At 41.0% G+C, this 15,230-nt stretch overlaps 1 protein-coding gene across 3 annotated transcripts in view; it reads left to right on the top strand.

The window, feature by feature from the left end:
• Positions 1-1,303: 1,303 nt before the first annotated feature.
• The window catches only part of CTNNA2 (catenin alpha 2), a 455,013-nt gene continuing 441,086 nt past the window's right edge, over positions 1,304-15,230 (top strand). For all 3 annotated transcript variants that reach the window (XM_042871701.1, XM_042871704.1, XM_042871705.1), the window contains exon 1: positions 1,304-1,361. The gene's annotated coding sequence lies outside the window, so the exon portion shown is untranslated. The remainder of the gene's footprint in view (positions 1,362-15,230) is intronic.

Raw genomic sequence — 15,230 nt, 5'->3', positions numbered from 1 at the left:
AAAGATCAATAATATTAAATCCAACTGTCATCCCACCTTCACCACTCCTGCTAAACCACGTCCCTCAGCACCACAACCACTGTTCTCTTGAAAACCTCCAGGGACACTGACTCTACAATCTCCCTGGACAGCCTGTTTCAATGCATTATTGCTCTTTTAGAGAAGAAATATTTCTTAATATCCAACCTGACTCTCGCCTGTTGCAACTTGAGGTGATCTTGAGGTGATCACTTCTCATCCTATAGCTGTTACCTGGGAACAGATGCTGACCCCCACCTCACTCCAACCTTCTTTCAGGGATTTGTAGAGCATTGAGGTCTCTCCTGAACCTCCTCTTCTCCACACTGAACCTTCCCATTCCCTGAGATACCTCCTATAAGACTTGTGCTCCAGATCCTTCACAGCTCCATTGCCCAAAGAAGAAGGAAGGTACTGAAAGGTACCAAAACCACCTTAAGCTTGGGAAGCTTAGCAGTAGCACTGAAGAAGGAAAAATTTAAAACAGAAAGACAAAAAGCTGGACTTTGGTGCAAATAATTTAGGGCTGTGCGCAGCAAGAAAGCTGCAAGAGAAGCTTTTTACAGTGGAAGCTCCAGCAGTCAGTCCTAGTTGTCCAACAAGAAAGCAATTAATAGAGCAATTAATAAAGCAAAATTCCTGCCCTATGGAAGGCACGTGAAGCATCGCGCTGGTAAATCCACCTCGCTTCGCTCCCAGTCCTCCGTCAGCCGCATCTTCCCTCACATCCCATCCCTCAGCATCCCTACAGACCTTCCCTTCACCGGATGGACGCTGCCGTCCCACGGCACTCCGAGGACGAACCACCCCCCGAACCCGGGCAGCCCTCACCGCCCACCCGCCCACCTGCCGCCGTACGGCCACCTCCCTTCGGCACCTCCCTCTCTCCCCGCTTGGTAACGCCGTCTCCGTACTCACAGCATCTGCGCACTGCGAGGCGGCCGGCAGCCCGCCGCTACCGCCGGCCCTGCGAACCCTCGGCTCAGCCCGCCCCGACACAACGCCTCCCCTCCGCCTCGCCGCCCCCGAGAGCGGCGGTAACAGCGGCCGGATCGGCGGCGCAGGCGCGCTGCCTCCTCCCCTAGTGGCTGCTGCGGGGAGGCCGGCGGCCGCTCGCGGGTCCCCCTGAGAGCCGAGCGAGCGCGGCTCGGGCCGGCAGCGGGAGGAGAAGAAGAAGGAGGAGGAGGGTTGGAGGCGGGGGCCGGGCGTTGTGTGAGGAGGGAGTCGTGCTGCACACCCAGCCCGTCAGTAACCGCCGCTGCTGGGGAGGAGGAGGAGAAGGAGGCGGCGGCGGCGGCGGCGGCGAGAGGTTCTCCCACCCCCACCCACCGAGCCGAGCTGAGGTGAGGCCAGGGCAGAGCATCCTCCTTTCTTCCCCTTATCCCTTTCTCCCTTTCATCCTTCCCGACCCTTCTCGAGCTCTTTCCTTTCGTCCCTCTCTCATCATCCTCCTTCCTCTCATCTCATCCTTCTCGGTCCTCCTTTCCTTTCTTCTCTCCTCGCCACCTTTCTCCACTCCTCCCCATCCCCCAGGCTCCTTCTCCACACGTTTCACACCCGCCCCAAATTACCCATCGCTCCTTCCCTTTTCCCCTTTCTCTCTTTATTTCAAAACGCCTGTTTTTGTTTTTTTGTTTGTTTGTTTTTTTGGTGTTTTTTTTTTTTTTTTTTGTAATTGCTTGCCCTGTGAAAGAGAAGAGGCTGAGAGAGCTGCTCACAGACAGAGATAATCCGCTGTCTTTAAAGAACGGATTTGAATTAATGGTCATTGGGTGGCGCGTGTATTGTGGGGAGAGGGGGATTTTGTTTAGGGAAGAAAGAGAGGGTCGGAGGTGCGTTGTTTTGCTTATCCATCTGTTTACCATCTATTTAAGTGGCCCCGTGCGAACACTCCTTTTGTGTTTCTCGTTATTCTCCTTTCTTCAGGCAGCACGGGAATCTCTCCATGCCTTTGCCCACCCCTCCCTGTCGCGCACTGCAGGGCCGTGGGGTGGGCAGGGGGCTGCAGCCCTCCATCCATCCGTCCTCTTTAGGCCTCTTTCAGTCCCTCTCTGCGGTGACCCCCAACCCAGCCCCTGCTCTCCCGGCTGCTGTCAGAAGTTTGCAGAGCGTTGAACATGGTTTGGTCCGTGCGTGGAGCTGATGGAAAGCAGTGTGGAATTGGGCTGTGAAGCGGTGAAGTGTCTGGAGTGGAAGAAGTTTGGCTTTTGGGTGATGAAGGGAAGCAGTGTGTCACTGTCCTTCTGCTCCCAAACATCAGGGTGGCCAGGGAAGTAAGTTTGACATGTTTATGGCACCTGCTTCTCCCTGGAGTGATGGGGATGTGGTGCCTGAAGGCTTGGGAAGGTGCTGCTTCCTCCACTGCATGGTGTTTTGCTGCTCTGCTGTGCGGTAGCCCGACCTTTAGTTATCAGTGCGTTTAGCTGTTAGCATGCTTGCAACGATTTCAGCCCTTGGAAGCTTCTATTTGTCAAGCCTGAGCCTAAAGTTATGCTTCCTATATAATGTTTCAAAGCCCGTTACTGTAACTATCTACTGTACTTCCTAGGGCAGCATGCACAGTAGCAAAACTCTCTCAGCCCTAACATGTAAAATCCTGCGTCTCCTGCCCTACCTAAGAAATGTTCATTACGTGAACTTGTCAAGATTGCAGCAGTGTGTTTAGAAGTCTGAGATAAGTAGCATGAATAGGAGAACTCTCAGATGATGCTGAGGCACATAACAGATCTGGTTGGCTTTGTGGCTATTGCAGGGCTTCTGCTTTTCCTTTTAACCTATTGTTTCTGTGATTAATATCATGTATTGTTATCGGGCTTTTGGCATTGCATTCAAACAGTTCCTTCTAGAATAGAAAAAGTACTGACCTGAAGGGTGAACTTTCACGCTCAATTGTGTAAGTCATTGTTTATAGGCTGCTGCAGAAACACCCTCATCTGTGGGGAAGGTAGCTGTAATGCCATCAATGGGTGCTGCTGGTGACAAAAGCCTCCTTAGGAAAGCTCCAGTGTCATTGGAGACCAGCATGGAAATGCAGCCCTAATTTATGCAGATTTTTGAAAGCTCTTTTTTAATATTAATGGTGAACACGCATGGTACTGCTGACAGTACCTTTGAACAACTGAAAACCGAGAGTATTCATAGACTGAGACTTTAAAGCCAAAGGAAGCAATTAGATCTTCCACTCTGACCTCTTGACTGTTATAGTCAGTTGGATTCTATCCAGTTACTTTTGAGTGCAATAACTTGTATTTGGCTGAAGCACATTTCCCAGAAAAAAAAAAAAAAGGAATTTTGATCGGAAGACTGTAAGAGGTGGAGAATCCACTGCTTATTAAGTTATTTGGCTCCAGCTCCCAGTCACTGGTTACTGCTGTGCCTTTCTCCAGCATGCTAAAGAACCCAAAGTATTTTCTTACCGTGGAGGGAGGCATTTATCTGTTGGAACCTAGTAAATCCCTCTCTTTGCTGTTTGGAAAAAAACAAATGGTCTAAAATTACTTTAAATCGTCACTGCATACATTTTCCTCACTACTCAATTTCTGTGGCCTTCTTTGTTTTTTTCTTCTTCTCCAAATCTGCTTTTTCAACATTTTTGTGACAGTATGAGCTGGGTGCAGAATGCCAGTGCCTCTCTCAGGAGTGTTGTGTGAGTTTAAGTGTTACCTCTTTAGCATTACGCTTCTGTTGATATATCAGGTTTACATTTTAACCCCATTGGCTGCAGCACTGTATTTTAATCACACTTTCGCTGGTAATGTTCGCCCTATCAAAACCTTGGCAGGACTGTGACTTTCAAGAAGACTTCATAGTTTTGTGGACTAGAGTGTGTTTCCTGGTCGTAGCTCAGCAGCTTTATATGTGGCTTTGTTTAAGAGGTTGTTTTGTTTTGTTTTGTTTCTAACATATATTTGAGTATATCAAACAGTCCCAACTGGTCTACCCCAGTTATGCAGCATTCTGTCAGTCTATAACTTGTGCAAACTTTGTCATGATGGGTCATATCTACTTACAATAAATCGAAAAATTGTTTCTTGATAGCGGCTCAAACTGTGTGGAATTCATAGAATCATAGAATGGCTTGGGTTGGAAGGGACCTAAGGAATGATCAAGCTCCAAGCTCCCTGCCTCGGGCTGCCCATCTCCATATTTAATACTAGACCAGACTGCCCAGGGCCCCATCCAATGTGGCCCTGAGTACTGCCAGAGTTGGGGCATCCACAGCCTGTGGGCAGCTGTTCCAGCACCTCACCACTCTCATAGTGAAGAACTTCCCCCTGAGATCCAACCTAAATCTTCCCCCCTTCAACTTAAAACCATTTCCCTTTGTCCTGCTATTATCTTCCTTTTCAAAGAGTTGACTCCCCTCCTGCTTATAGGCTCCCTTTAGGTACTGGAAGGCTGCAATTCCTCATAAATCCCAGTTATGTTGTGATGCATTCTTCTTGAAGGCTGATTAGTTTGTCCTGAGGTGTCCCTTAACCCATTCTTAATGTATTTAATTGCTGCTAGTTTGTAATCAGACCATCACAGAATACTATACCAAGCGCCATAAAAGTTTAAGTGTGCATAGTGATGCTCACATTTTTTTTTTTTACTATTTTGCTCATAATTTGCATCATGCTAACCTACAGCTATAAACACAATCTCGCTCGCTTGTTAGAGCATGGTTGTAATGTTAGAATTCTGGAATTTCCCTGCAATTTTCAGAATGATTAAAAATTCATGTTGGTGGAGTCGCCATCTCAGATATTTCTGTGGGACCCCTTTTTTGTGATGACCATTTTCTGTCCTGCTGAACAAAAGGCATTGCAAAGTAACGTTGTTTTAACATTGCTCTGTGCCACAGGCTGAAGAGGTAATTCATCATTCTCATGAGACACAAGAAAGTCATCTCATTTCTTTCCAAATGCAGAATTGCTTCCTGAATGCATCAGCCCCTTCTGCGCTATTAGTGTGATTAGATCCCCTGTTCAGTAGCACACCTTTGTGAGGATGGAGATGTCTTTTGTTCTTACAAATTCCCTCCCCCCCCTCCTGCTTTCTCCTTCTGCCAAGAAGTGTTTCCAGCTTCACCCATCAATTTTTACACAAGAAATATTTAATCTGTTCTCTTAAAACTTTTCTTCTTCTTTTGTGTATCTTCTTATTCCTGATAGCAACATTGATTGAAATATGTTGCCAAATTACAGTGGTTATGACAATACCTTCTACGTATTACATGCTGTTTGAACATGACTGTGGGATTTTTTTTTTCTATGTACAATGACACAAGTATACAATCCAATGTATTGTGGGGCAAAGCAGGCATTTGCTACTTTAATACAACACGTTTCAAGGCTTAGATAAAAGAAACTAAGCTGTTTATTTATTACCTCCTTTTTTTTTCATAGCCAGCACAAAGGATAGGGCATCGGTTTCAGATATAGCAAAATACAATGTGTATGTGGAAACGTGAGGGGGAGGTATAGAGGAATAAAGAATAACAGCATGAATCTGATAGTAACCATAGTAGCATAGTTAGGTTATAAACCTGTTAGAGTTTTTGGGAGTCAGGTCCATAGATATTGTCCCTCAGAGCTAATGTGAGGTAAGATACTAGAAGGGGATAAAACAAGAATAGAATTAGGGAGGATAATAGAAGTTACAAGAAGAATGTTGTATTTTGGAGGCTAAGAGCTGCTGCTTGATTAAAAGAAACTTAACACATGTTAAGATAAGCTTTTTGGGGGAATTAGATAAATTATAATGTTTACCACTTGGCCAGCGAGGATTTTCCCAAAGCAGAGCTTCCAACACATCAGGCTTCTGTAGGAAACAGAAGTGGTCAGGACTCCCATTCCTCAGTGGGACTCCATTTACTGATGGGGAGGGTCTGCCAGCTGTATCAACAACACCAAGAGCATGAGTGGGATCAATCTGCTGCCCCGTCTCACAGACCTTCAACATTGTTGGAAACTAGTTGTATTAATTCATTTTAATGTAAAAGACAAATTTGAGATATGGTTTAGTAGCTTCTGGTACTAATAGGAATGGGAGTGTGGTTGGACTAGATGATCTTGCAGGTCGTTTCCAACCTTGTGATTCTGTGAAAACAGATTAAGCTGCAATAAGAAGTGAGTTGAAGGTGCAACAAAGAACAGAAACCATGTTTGGGCATATTAGAGTAAGTGGTTAATAAGGAATTTATTCTTGTACTCCAGCATGTTATTATCTTTTAGAAATTCATAATTCCCTACATTCAGACTTATCCTGAGTGTTTCCATTTGGTCGTGACTGCTTTTGATTTCCTGGAGTTGGAAGCAACAAAGTTGGATTCCTTTTTGTGTTATTATATGGGTGTACTTTACTGATCTATATTGATTGCTGTTACCAGAAAGCTTATCCATAGAGTACTTTCTAAACACATCTCAGAGCGATAACACTGTTGTGTTGAATTGAATCAGGTTCAGCAATCCATATTTCACTTCCTGGATAAAAGTGATACATCTCAGTTTTCTGAGTATTTTGATATTTCCTCAATATCACGCCACTAAGAGTCATAGGATCATAGAATGGCCTGGGTTGAAAAGGACCTCAGAGATCATCTAGTTTCAAACCTCCTGCTATGTGCAGGGTCACCAACCAGCAGACCAGGCTGCCCAGAGCCACATCCAGCCTGGTCTTGAATGCCTCCAGGGATGGGGCATCCACAGCCTCCTTGGGCAACCTGTTCCAGTGCGTCACCACTCTAACATATCTTGTTCCAAACAGTGTTTGTATACCAGCAGACATTCACGAAAGTTTTTGCATTGTAAAATAGATTGCGTTCATACCTAAATAACACGTTTTCTGCTGTGTGAAGGAAGATTTTTGTGACCATCATTTACCAGTACAGTTGGTTGAAAGAAGGAATTCTTATGTCAGAAAACGATCATGTTTTGCAGTAACATTTTGCTTTGGGTTGACAGGAAAATGAAGATTAAAACTTCCAAGCAAAATAATTTTTTTTCACCCAAACGAGGAGAAATCCTACCTTTCTTTGAATTAGTGTAACTCTGCTGAATCAGCATTTTTTTTCTGGCAGCAACTGTTTTTTTTTCCTTTGGAATGTTTTTTGGCCAGCTGTACTTCTCAGTTGCATCACCCCCTGCATTAGTATTCTGGTACTGAGAACAGTAGAGAACTGTTTTCAACACTGCTGCAGAGGCTGCCCAAGTTTTCCAGCTTCTTAAATAATGAGAATTATTTGGTTAAGTGAAGCTGAATCCTGAAACACGGTAAGAGCATCTCACAGAGTTTTCATTTGCGATGTTAAAAAAAATAATTATATATATATATATATATATGTATTCAATTACACAAAAGAATCTCTGTATTCAGTGTGTTTTATGGCTATTTTTACAAATTGTCCAATCTGCTCTTATCACTGGTGTAATAATTACTACTTGCCATTTCTCTCGCCTGTGTCCTTGCCCTTTTCTTTGAAGCTCTGCATTTTAAAAACAAGTATATGTTGCATAATGCCTAAAGGAGACAAAGATATTAGAAAGTATGACAATCTGACTGGAAGCGGAGCTTAGATCCTGTGCACACTGTTCTGAACAAAAGAAGTTGTCTGGGTCAGGCTAGGCTCCCAGTTGCCCAGGTGACTTCCAAAAATGAGACTTAAGCTTTTAAGTTACTTAAGGCTTCTTGTAAATGGATTAATTGGTTTGTCCTTTTTAACAACTAATTAACTTTTGTTTTTAATACCCTTTTATTTAATAACAAAAGCCTCTCTGCTATATTAGTGTTTAAAGAAGTATGTAAAATATTCCTGTTAAAACCCATGTAGCCTCACAGGGGTGGCTGAGTCGCTCAGTTTGCTAAGTTTTACTTACAAGAAATTGGTCAGTGGGAAATATTTTATTCCTTATACTCTAAATGGAGAAACTGCATCCATTCTCTCCAAAGCTGATGAAACTGCTTTAATTGGTTCTTTAACTAATCAGCCTTCAAGAAGAATGCATCACAACATAACTGGGATTTATGAGGAATTGCAGCCTTCCGGTACCTAAAGGGAACCTATAAAAAGGAGGGGAATCAACTCTTTGAAAGGGTAGATAATAGCAGGACAAGGGGAAATGGTTTTAAGTTGAGGGAGGAATGATTTAGGTTGGATCTCAGGGGGAAATTCTTTACTATGAGAGTGGTGAGGTGCTGGAACAGCTGCCCAGAGAGGTGGTGGAAGCCCTGTCCCTAGAGGTGTTCAAGGCCAGGTTGGATGGGGTCTTGGGCAGTCTGGTCTAGTATTAGATAAGGAAGTTGGTGGCCCCCCTGTGTGGCAGGGGGGTTGAAGCTTCATGATATTTGTGGTCCCTTCCAATCCAAGCAATTCTATGATATGATGCTATGAAAAGAAGCTCCAAAATCTCTTCCCAAGGATTTAATTTTCAGGTTAGATTATGGAATAGAAATGCTATTGTATGTGTTCTGAAATTTTAGTTGATGCTGCTTTTTCTTTCCTTGTACTATTATTGCAATACAGCAGTACTTTGCTTGTTCCAAAGGAACTATGTTAACAAACGTGAATAAAATCTCTTAAAAGAGGCATAAAAATTCTTTGCCATTTTAACTTGCCTTGAATAATCTGGGGGCAGGCATAGTTATGTGATAAAAATGTTTTTGGTCTTGTTGAAATTTTGAGTCAATTTAAAAGTTGTTGTAGATAATAGTATTTGCATTCATGTGTTTACTTAATAAGCAGAATAGATTTGATGTTCTCTATCATTAGGTATTGCCTTCCTTAAGAGTTAATGAAATGAATGGTCTCTTTTTCTAATATAAAACAAGCTGTGATGGTGGTTAATTCTTTGATGTGAGTTCATATCTGTAGCATTATATATTTCCCAATGGATGCAGGATTGCATCTCTAGGCAAGATGGGGCTAATGTATGTAGGTGACATTTGTTTATGGCCTATGTTGTGTAATAGAACATCTTTTGTTTCATCTAAAAATATAACAGAATCATAGTAGATATTTTCTATTGAGAGGACTAAACCTTGTGCTTGAATTCCTGCAGTTGATTTAACATATGCCACCATTTTTTATTGTTACCAAAATTTAAGAGGGGTGATTAATAAAGTTCTCCCCCCACCCCTCACTGTTTTAAAACATTGAAGTAAAAGAAATTGTCGCCTATGCTTGATTTTTTTTTTTTGATCAAGAAGTTATCAAAACTGTTTGAGAATGTTTATCTCATGGTTATAAAAATTGACTGTTAGACAACAAAAGATTGTTAAGACTTTCAAGGAAAAGTATAATAAAGATAACAACTGGAATTTCCAGTGAGAAATAGCAAGAGAAGGAAGGTTGTATATTTTAAGCATCTCTCTTCTGTTGGTGTACTGGTGAGATCAAATATATCCATCATATAGGGCCAGGATTGAACAAAGCCAAAATTGTCTTCTAACATGTGTTTAATCTTTCCTGTTTTTGAATAAGTTTACACTGTCATTCATCATTCGATTTCTTGTTTGACATAACTAACAGATTTAATCTGGAAGTATGAAAACAGTTTTTCTTTTTGAAAAATACAGGAAAACCAATGAAGTTTAGTGTTACAATTAAAATCCATAGGTTCATTTTTTTTTTTTAATTTTTTTTTTAATTTTTATTTTTAATGAAGGTACAGAGTTGCAAAGAAACAAGTGCAATTTATTATCAGATTACAAGCTAGAAAGAAACAAATGACACTTTTCCCCATGTTTTAGGGTCAACTTTAGAGGGATTAATGTATTTTCGTTACAACATACAAACTCTTTTCTGATTCTTATACAAATAGTCTTGAGTGCTAACTATAATCAAGTCAGGAATGCAAATAGGGAATTACAGCTGCTTAGTCTAATTTTAAACGTATCTATTATTTCTGTAATCTACATTTCCAGTGCTCGGATGCTATGCAGAAATACTTCTAAGAAAAATAAATTCTCAGGAAATCCTTGAATGAAGAAGGATGAGGCTGTGCAGGAGTAGAATGGGAATAAATAGATTCAAACAAATGTTCTCCAGGAGCACTTTACCCCAGAAAGAAGTGTGCAGAGCTGTCACTTGTGCTCAGGTGGGCTGCTCATGCTTACAGGGAAATTCAAGCCTATCTGAGAAAACGTTTTGGACTTTCACACTTAGTAAATATTGTTTCTGGGTCACATCTGGTATCTAGAAAGAATAGGAACATTTTCAAGGGAAAAAAAAATAAGAGGAAGAGCTATTGCTATCTTATGCTTTCATTTATTACTTCTATGACTTAGGAAGAATTCGGTGTATGATTAAGACAGCGTACTGAATGGAAAGATATTTTAATCTGTTCTTGCACTCTGAAAGTTTCTAGGTACCCTTGAACAAAGTGTTTCTTTTGTACTCAAATTCAAGCCCTTGCATTCAGGCCTGTGTGCTGGGAATCCTGGGCCAGTGCATGTGTAAGAACCAGGTTGCTTCCTGGGTGCGAAAAGCAGTAAGGACACAAGCCCTGAGTGGGAATGCTTTCTACATGTGCTCTGTTCACATGAAAACAGAACCAAAGTGTATATAAACACTAACATCCCCTGCCTGTTTTCCTCACCTTCTAAAATGCATCTTTACCAAGAAGTGCTGGAACAGCTGCCCACAGAGGTTGTGGATGCTCCATCCCTGGAGGTGTTCAAGGCCACGTTGGATGGGGCCCTGAGCAACCTGGACTGGTATTAAATGGAGAGGTTGGTAGCTCTGCATGTGGTGGGGGTTTGGAGATTCATGATCATTGGGTTCCCTTCCAATCCAAGCCATGCTATGATTCTATGAAACAATTTTCTACAGCTAAGAAAAGTAAAATGTAAGGAGTATCTATGTTCAATATTCACCTTCATTGAGAAGCGTAAGAAATAGTATTTTAAAATTTGTTTTTATTATAATATGTAAATTTCCTTATTGTAACTAGAGAAACAATTGGCTTACTTCTCGCAGAGTCTTTCTGCAGCACCAGCTGGAGGTGTTGTATGTTCTCCAATGATCCCAAATGTTGTGCGATAGCCTAATGGACTATGACAGAGTAAAATGGAAAAGTAAGATTACATTTTATGCAAACATAGCCAAAAAGTCTTCAGAATTAATGCCTTGAAGTAGCTGAGAAAGGTGAGCAATTGTGGGAGCTAAGTAGACTTCTTTTTTTGCTTTTAAGTAGAAACATCACTGAGTACTCATACTCAGTACCTTCATATGAGCCTTAAGCTGGGTACCAGTTCTGCAAGCTACAAATGTGGTGGCAGCAAAAGAAAATCATAGATGTGTGGACAGATTTAACACACAAAAACTGTTGTGGTTTGGATGCAAAAATAGCAGGCTTGCAAGCAGAATGAGGTTAGGAGCTGTAGTGGTGGCACAAATGCAGTTGCTTTTTTGAGGCTCTGCATTCCATGTTCTCCTTCCTGCTAGTTTCAGGACTGTTCTGGCTTGTCAGGTGCCAAAAATTTTCCCTTAATTTCAGATTCTGTGACTGATCGTCTTCATGTTGACAAACCCTTCCTAAGTTGGTTGCATCTTAAGGGTAGAGTCAGCTTAACGTGAATTGTTTTAGAGCTTTTGTGCTCGTGAGAGTGATGCAGAGATGAACTGACAACATGAGTGCGCTCAGGTCTCCTGTTGGCTTAATGAGTTTATTTTTGTGGAGTGGTTGACAGGCAGCTAAAAGAAACAAACAAACAGAATTACATAGCCCAAGAACAGCTTCTTCACTGTTTTTTTTTTTATTTTTTATTTTATTTTTCATTTTTATAAGAAGATCAGTTAGGAGGCAGAGGAGTCACTGTATTCAGTTCATATAAGGAGTAGCTTCTAGGGAGGGACCGAAGGCTGCGCTCTGCAAAGAAAGAATCCATTGGTAGCTTGAAGACTTCTTCAGGTGTGCTTGAGTTCTGTGATCTGAACTGGGCAATGTGAACCTGGGTTTCCAAGATTTTGTGCTGTTACTTATTCAGCTCTTGACAATACTGTTTGGATTTTTCTCTTTTATTACCATTCCTCATTAAAAATGGGATGAAATTATGATGAATTAAGTGGGGAGAGAATTTTGAAATCACTCTTGATGAAACATAATTTTAATAATTTTTACCAACGTTTATTTAGGAAGGACCAGAAGCTGCTCAGATGTGAAGTTACCTCCTAGCCAGTAAAGCTAGAGTATAGGAAACACAGACAAAGCATGGCTGCCGTAGGAAAGGTGTGTTGTAGGAAGACTTTCAACAGCTTCATGTACCTAGAGCTTCTTTAAATGAGGAGAGAGTATGTAAATAGAAAGGAAAAATAGATTTGAGAAGATGAACTTCTTTTATTTTTTTATTCATTTAAAAACAAAATGCACCTATACAAAACCTTAGTCCCAAAACTGAATTATATTTCTGCAATTTGATGAAATGTGCAAAACCCAAGAAAAACTTTGCATTGACATAATGGAGGGCTTTTTTTCAGCATTATAGGCAGCTTTCTGTGCATCTTAGCTAATGGACAGATTAGGTCTTCACCTTGCAAAAGCTGAATACCCTCAGTCCTTTAAAAGTAATGACAGAATTAATCTTGCAAACATCTTACTCAACACTCTCAGTCCTGTCTCTACTTTTGGCCATGAAATGTGTAAATATTTTCTAAGTTCAGTGTGGCCAAATCCAGTCCTGTGTGGTATTACAGTGATATCTACGTAGTTCCAAAAGTAATGCTTCCTATTTATTTTCATGGTGACTACAATAGACACAAAGAGTACAATAACAGTTTGATAAATTCTCATCTACAAAACACTATTTTTCAACATAATCACCACCATTATTTCTTTTGCCAGAGGTGAACAAGTAGCTGCGTGCTGTGCTCAAAAATTTACATGGAGCTCCAGAATGTGGCTTATCATAGAATCATAGAGTGGCCTGGGTTGTAAAGGACCGCAATGATCATTTAGTTTCAATCCCCCTGCTATGTGCATGGTCACCAACCAGCAGACCAGGCTGCCCAGAGCCACATCCAGCCTGGCTTTGAATGCCTCCAGGGATGGGGCATCCACAACCTCCTTGGGCAACCTGTTCCAGTGCTTCACCACCCTCTGTGTGAAAAACTTCCTCCTAATATCTAACCTAAACCTCCCCTTCTCAGTTTAAAACCATTTCCCTATGTCCTATCACTACCCACCCTCGTAAACAGCCATTCCCTCTCCTGTTTATATTCTCCCTTCAAGTACTGGAAGGCCACAACAAGGTCTCCCTGGCTTGTCTTTCATGTCACTGTTGCCACTGCTGAAAAGTACCACCCACCATCTCACTGTGCAGTCACTATTTGGTCTGTACACATTTAGCAAGAAGTGATGAAGTTGAATGGGTGCCATTTTTTTCCGTTTGGAGGAATAATACTATGACACACCTTTGCTTCAGATGCACTTCCATACCAGACACTATTTTGTCAGACTCACCCTCTGCTGCCTTCTGTCACACAGTAACAAAATGGAATATTGGTGGGAAGGTTCAACCTCTAGCGCTATACTACCAACATCCACCTCTGATGTTCTAGGCCAGTATAATAAAACAGGAGGCATTACTTTCGGTGCACCTTTGTACATAAGTTGCTTAGAGCAACTGGAAAATTAGAAGGCTTCCCTGTATTACCTCACAAAGCTATTGTGAGCATTGTGTACCTCTTCTGTGTTCTAGCAAATGGTTCATCTGAGGGGGCTCTTATCATTTCAATATTTGGATAAGAAAAAAGAGCACTCAGTGTTGAGTACATCAGTGCTTCTTGCATCCATTTCTCATCTGCCACGAATAGGTAGTGCATTCTTCTCATATTTTCATCTTAATGAGCTATTTTCTGTGTGTTCCTGTTTTGATCTAAAGATAGATTTTCCGATGAAGTGAGAAATCAGTTCTGTCATGTTGGGCCAGTTGAGCAGAACATTACAGATGGACTTGGTTGACTAACATGAACTTGCAGCATGCTGCTGTGGATGCCTTGCGTTGTTCTACTTGCTCTTGTTAGGTGTTGTGCAAGACCTCATCCATATCTGTCATGGATGTCTTATACAACATCTCTGAGTGAGAACTGTGGTATCAGAGCATGGAATTATTTGGTAAGTTTATTAGATTTCTCGCCAATTGTGAGTGGTTCCTTCCATGGAAGGAGGCAGAATTCTTGGTTAGTCTTAAGGTGGCAAATTAATAATGAAATTTGGTGAAAATAAGGCAAATTAGTGCTGTTGTCTTCAAATGCAGTTTACTGTAAGTATGCATATCTATATGCAGATTTCCTGAATGAAGAATCTAAATTTGTGGGCTGATGTCTCTTTAGTGCAGCAAGCACTACTGAAAATATTCCAAGGTGAAATGCAAGCTATGCGAAAGGTGGTGGTAGTTGTCACTGTGTTGGAAAGGTTTCATTACTTGTTTCTCCAGGGATGTCTTAAGACCAAATACCAAATGGTTTTTAGTTTTGGATTCCAGTAAATGAATGATAAGAATTTGGTAAAGGTTTATGATGGAAATTAATAGTGTTGCAATAGTGCCACTGCCACTTTTAGTCCCTGCATTCTTTAATCACCACTAAGTGTTGAAATTTGGGATGTACACCTTTTATTTCTGTTAAGGAAAGTTTGTTTGTTGTTTTTTTAACTGATGCTAAACCTTAGTCCTGGTTTCATTCCAAAACTGCATGTCTACATAATTCTAAATAATTTAGTGAACAATGTGGTGGTAGTAGCAGAGGTTTTTAATGTTTAAAAACATCGGAATGTGTTTAAATTGAGTTTTGCTGAATACAATGAAAAGATGAAAAATAGACAACCTTATTGCTTATTATAATAAATTATGAATGCTTCAGGTGATTTCCAGATTTAATAGCTGCTATAGTGCTAAACAGTTCTGTTGCTGAACTATTTTATTCTAAATTATGTTCTTAAGCCTGGGGAAAAATTGGTTTTTAAGAGCTGTGCTAACAAATTCTTATCATTGTATTGAAGCCTTAGTAAAGTGTGATCTATTATTCCTTACATTTTATTTCAAGACAACTGAATGTAAGGAGATGCTTTTTCTTTTCTTTCTTTCTTTTTTTTTTTTTTTTTGGCTACAGACTGGCTCAGCATTGCTCCAGTCCAGTGTTTGTTGTCATTTTTGCTATTTTTGTAACTATTTTTCATGGTGAAGGCTTGTGATTTCATTAGCAGTTATTTTAAAACCTGAAAAACCTGACA

This window comes from Lagopus leucura, unplaced genomic scaffold (genome assembly GCF_019238085.1).
Source record: "Lagopus leucura isolate 7727_CA_CO unplaced genomic scaffold, USGS_WTPT01 Super-Scaffold_100004, whole genome shotgun sequence".
Lineage (NCBI taxonomy): Eukaryota > Metazoa > Chordata > Aves > Galliformes > Phasianidae > Lagopus > Lagopus leucura.
This window is presented reverse-complemented; position numbering and strand designations above follow the sequence as displayed.